We start from the raw sequence: 5,945 nt of genomic DNA on the forward strand, positions 1-5,945 counted from the left end.
GCGGAGTAGATCTTTGAGTAAGACATGCCATGTCACTAGAACGTAACAGGTACAATCCATGAGAAAAGATGCCTCTACCAATCGTCTTCTTCGTCTTTCGATCCTGAAAGATGACCGAGGTAGGGGTAAATGTAACATCACAATTCAGAGAATTAGTGATTTGACCAACAGATAATAACTGAGTAGGAAACGATGGAACAACAAGTGCATTAGAGGGCGTACAATCTGGAAAAAAATGCACTTTCCCACTGCCCATCACAGGAGCAGTAGAGCCATTAGCAACTGACACATCTTTATGAGAGCTGCGAATAAATGCATGAACTGACGTAGGATCATTTGCCATATGATCTGTAGCTCCTGAATCAATAATCCAAACTCGGCGGTTGGAAACAGGCGTAGTAAGAAAGGCTAGTAGGTTACCTGAAGTATGGTTGGCCTTGCGCTCAGTCTTATTACCCAACTGGTTAAAGAAATCCTTCAATTGGTCTATGGTAAAGGATGAATTGTCAGCTACAGCAGCTCGAGCAAGATTATTTTTGTCAAAAGTAGCTTTAAGATGAGGATAAATATCCCAACAGCGATCCTTGGTGTGACCAGTTTTATTACAATGATCACAATGAAAAACTTCTCTCTTACCCTTAGCACGAGAATTCTTGTCCTTATCAAATGGCATGGTGCGTCGTTTATCATCTTTGGAGCTCATAAGAGCACTTGATTCAGATGCATCCAGGTCTACCATGCTTTTAGAATTAGGATTCATAACTTTCTTACGCGTCTCTTCACGTTGCACAGTCGCACAAACATTAGAAAGGCTTGTCAGTTCATCACTCATGAGAATAGTGCTTCTAAGAGATTCATACTCTAGTTTGAGGCTACTGAGCACATCAAAGATTTTATCCTCCTCAACCCTCTTCGAGAGAATTTTGGCATCAGTTGTATGAGGACGATAGGTATCCAGTTCATCCCACTTATTTTTTAAATAACCAAAATGCTCAGTAAAACTTTTCGTACCTTGTTCAGCCTCAGCAATCTCACGTTTCAGCTCAAACACCCGAGCAACATTATTCCGTAAGCCATACAGACTAGCAACAGACTTCCGCAAATCCTTTGCAGATTCTGAGAACGAGAAGATTTCCGAAATATATGGTTCCATCGACTGAAGAAGCCACGTGCGAACAAGTTGATCATCAACAATCCAATCTTCATACTTTGGATCCTTAGCATCTGTACAGGTACTATTCTCACCAATATACCCAGATTTTCTTTTACCCCCAAGAGCAAGAGCAGCAGCCCTAGACCAGCTTACATAATTGACATCATTCAGCAAGACAGAGGTTAAACTCAAACTAGTATTATGATCTGATTGTGCCATAGCAAACACACAGAGAAACAAAAAACTTGATTACAAAGAAATGACCAGGATCGTTAACAATCCCCTGATACCATGTTGGTATGCATAAGGTGTTATGCAGTATGTATAAGAAGTTATGCAGTAGGTATAAGAAGTTATGCAGTATGCATAAGATGTTATGCAGTCAATATTGGATCTGCATAAGATGTTATGCAGTAAACTAAAACTGATTAAAGAAGAAACACAGTTTAACGTGGTTCGGCTATAGCCTACGTCCACGGGAGAAGAATGATTAGGGTTTCTTATTATCAATGGAGGTTTTACAAGACGTGTATATATATAACCTATACATGCCACATATTCGTATAGATGGCAACATATCTAGAGAATATTTTCTTGCAGTGTGAGCCAATCATAAATAGAGAAACCAAATATTCTCCTTTGTTCCAACAGGTGCCTTTCTCGAGGGACTCCCCTGAAAGTTGTTACGTTCATCAGCAGGCTTGGGTCCTGTAATTCTAGGAGAGATGGCATTGGCCACCAAATATAGTCTTTTATGACTAGGAAACACATAAACTTGGCCGCCAAGTATTAGTCTCCAATAATTAGGAAGCCCATCTCAATATTTTTTTATTTTTTTTATGAAAAAGGCTATTTCCTAGAATTTTCATTAATGTTGAGATTATTAGTCCCACATTATCTGGGCAATCTAAGATCCTACGGTTATAATCCTTAGGGTCTCTCCACTCATGGCCAATTGGTTTTGAGTTGTATGCCCGCATTCTAACATGATATCAGAGCCAGCTATTTGGGTTGAGTCATTGACCGCGCCTTTCCTCAGCGTCACCCGATTTAATTGTCCACGTGTTAGACCCAACGAGGCTACACGTGAGGGGGCGTGTTGAGATTATTAGTCCCACATTATCTGAGAAATCTAAGATCCTGCGGTTTATAATCCTTAGGACCTCTCCATTCATGGCCAATTGATTTTGAGTTGGATGCACGCATTCTAACAATTAATATGAAAATTTGTTTACAATCGTATCGATTACATCAACAAAACGAATTAAGATACAAAGTACAAGATTTACATGATTCGAAACTTAAAGAAACGAAGAATGTAAAAACTACTGAATATCAATAATCCGAAAAGGAATTTGATGTCTTGATGGTATGAAACCACCGTAGAAGAGTTAACCGTAGAACTTAAATACTTCCATGAAGAAGTGATATGCCCGAATTGCTCAGATGGATTTCGAATTCTATTCATCTTTCTGGTTTGATCAATATGTTGTCGAAAATTGATCGTCCTTGTAATGTGCCCGATGATGAAGAGCCACCAAAAAGGCTAATATAAACCACTCTGAAGAGTGCATAAGAAACGATAATGGCAATGATATACCATATCTAATACAAAATAAAAATACAGGAGAAAACCTGCCATCAATCGCTAATAATGCAATTTTTTTTTATTTAAATATATATACATAACCCATGTTACTCTACCGGATCTTAAATCAATTAAAATCTGAACAGAAAATCAATAGATCTTAAGGCAACAATGGAGAAAATGAATACAACTGATGGAAATAACCGTTTATGGATAAAGATATCTGCTTGTTTTGAGATAGAGTTGGAGAGCAAAAATAAGAGAGATAAATTTCTTTTATCGGTGTTTACTTTTCCGAAGCCCATCTCAGTATGGAAACGGGCTAAAACAGGAAATCATAGTTTTCCTTATTTGCAGAATATATATTCACGTTCTGTTTAACTACAAGATACAAAACCCTAAACCCATCCGTTTCTCTCACAGTTTGGTCATGCGGAACCTCCCAGGTGATATCGTTTTCCGCATACTGTCGACGTTCCCTCCAAAATCAATATGTAGGTTGAGGTGTGTTTGCAAACACTGGTACAACTCATTCGATCCCCATTATTTTATGGAAATTTGTATTAAACATAGCATAACAAAGTCATCATCAATATTTGAAAATAGCCACCATGAGTCTGTTAAGTTGATTTCTCCATTCAAAGATACAAATCGACTAAATATTGAGATTGTTGGTTCTTGTGATGGCTTGATATTGTTGAAAGTTTCTTGCAATGGTTGGTTTTCAAAGAAAAAATGTGAAGATTATGGGACGGAAAGTCATTGGCTTTGGAATACACGTACAAAAAAGTTGAAAGAAGTAATAAATCCACAAGTTATATGCGAAAGGAAAAATAGTCCCACATCGCTATAATCCGCTTAATTAACTTAAAATATAATATGGAAGGGCCGCTCCACTCATTGTCAATTAGTTTTGAGTTGGATGCCTGCAGACTTTAACATGGTATCAGAGCTAAGCTCCAGATCCAGACCTGCGTACGCCGGGTGTAGGCCGAGTTACTGGCCGAGGTGTTACCCTCTGATTTATTCACTCACCTGTGTACACCTGTTACCGATGGACTGGAAACTCGTACGTGGGTCCACGTGTGAGGCCCAGTGACTGGCCTTACACGTGAAGGGGCGTGTGAAAGGACAAATAGTCCCACATTGCTATAATCTGCTTAATTAACTTAAAATATAATACGGAAGGGCCGCTCCAATCATAACCAATTGGTTTTGAGTTGAATGCCCGCAGATGTGAAAGGAAAAATAGTCCCACATCACTATAATCCGCTTAATTAACTTAAAAATATAATATGGAAGGGCCGCTCCACTCACTGCCAATTGGTTTTGAGTTGGATGCCCGTAGACTTTAACATGGTATCAGAGCTAAGCCCCAGACCCAGAACTGCGTACGCCGGGTGTAGGCCGAGTTACTGGCCGAAGTGTTTAACCTACTTTGTCACTTGTACACCCGGGGTGTAGGCCAGTGCCGATACTGGCCGAGGTGTTATCCCCTGATTTAGTCACTCACATGTGTACACTTGTTACCGATGGACTGGTAACTCGTGCGTAGTTCCACGTGTAAGGCCCAGTGACTGGCCTTACACGTGAGGGGGCTTGTGAAAGGACAAATAGTCCCACATCGCTATAATCCGCTTAATTAACTTAAAAATATAATATGGAAGGGCCGCTCCACCCATTGCCAATTGGTTTTGAGTTGGATGCCCGTAGACTTTGACATTATATATGGACGGAAGTATCAAAGAAATTACATCTACAAATCCAGTGTTACATATGGGGTTGCTTGTAATTCCAATACCAATGATCACACAATTGTATTTGCTATCTGTTTTGGTAGTAATAATAGTTATCATGGCTGCGAAATTCAGGTTTATACATGAGAATCGAATTCATGGAGAACCTTGCACAACATATTTTCTTATGAAATTTTAGGCAAGTACGATAAGCCTGAAGTAGTATTTTTTCGCGGAGCTTTTCACTGGATAGTGAGACAACTGATGAAAATCAAGGTATATAGAGAGAGTATAGAGGAAGAAACGCGGAACAAAAAGAGAGAGTCTACATTGTGTTAATTTGATTCTCACATATTTTTCACTAACATAAAACGTTGCCTTTATAGGCTACCAAACACTGTAGTTGTAAGAAATCTTACAACTACACTCCACAATAACTGATTCAATCTCTAGGTGATCATTATGAACTCTTATTTTATCAACCAAAGATTAAAAATGTTTACAAGAATGATTCAGGTATTACAACAATTCTACTTGAAACCTAAGCTCACTTTCTCTCTTCCTATTTCTTTTCCAAGACTTTTCCTAGAATACTCCCAGAAACAATGACTCTCTCCTTTATATAGGATTTTACATAGTGGATGACAGCTAAGAATCTCATTATTTTCGGGATCACTATGCCACATATTCTCTCATATACAATCGCTCATCTTCGCATAGCATACTTCTTCGCATAACTCTTCACACTTTACTCGTGACTTTGCTGACATCATCTGGTGCGTCATCTCAACTTTGGTATGTGCGATGCTCTTCGCTCAGGTTGTATTCTTCACTTCGCGTAATTATTATCGTGTGCGATATTTAACTCCTATATTTGCCTCTTCTCATATTACTTATTCTTCAGAGTGAGCGATATGAGAAATTCTCCTCTTGAAAATCGCACATGCCTATCTTTTTCCATTATACTTTGTTGACAGTTATCCGGGTTTCAAGTTCCTCTTTACACGTGTCGATTTTCTTCCCTTTTACTGGCTCGAACCGTCTTCAACCGGTTACTTCTTTTCATCTATTTAAGGTTTTTTTCACAATAATTTCTTCCCTTTTCTTCATTTATCTTCTCTCTCCTGTTTTTATTCATCTTCATCTGTTATTACCCATTTCCACTGTTGTCACTGATTTCATCTGCTATTGTTCTTCCACCATGAACTCTGAATCAAAGTTTGTTTCCTTTCTTCATGATGACTATTGATTCCCATACTTTCGCAGGAAAAGCTCTTCCATTAGCGCTCTTCGAATCATGCAAAAATCCAAGTCTTCTTCACGTGAAAATAAGGAATCGCAGAAGAAGAAACCGAGCATTGATAATGAATCTCAAAATAAGGAATATCACAAGAGGAAGGCTTCGCATAAAGAAGTAAGGAATACCCAATTATCTTAAAACATTATTGTTGCCTCTATTACTTATCTA

This window comes from Papaver somniferum, chromosome 10, assembly GCF_003573695.1.
Source record: "Papaver somniferum cultivar HN1 chromosome 10, ASM357369v1, whole genome shotgun sequence".
NCBI classification, from domain to species: domain Eukaryota; kingdom Viridiplantae; phylum Streptophyta; class Magnoliopsida; order Ranunculales; family Papaveraceae; genus Papaver; species Papaver somniferum.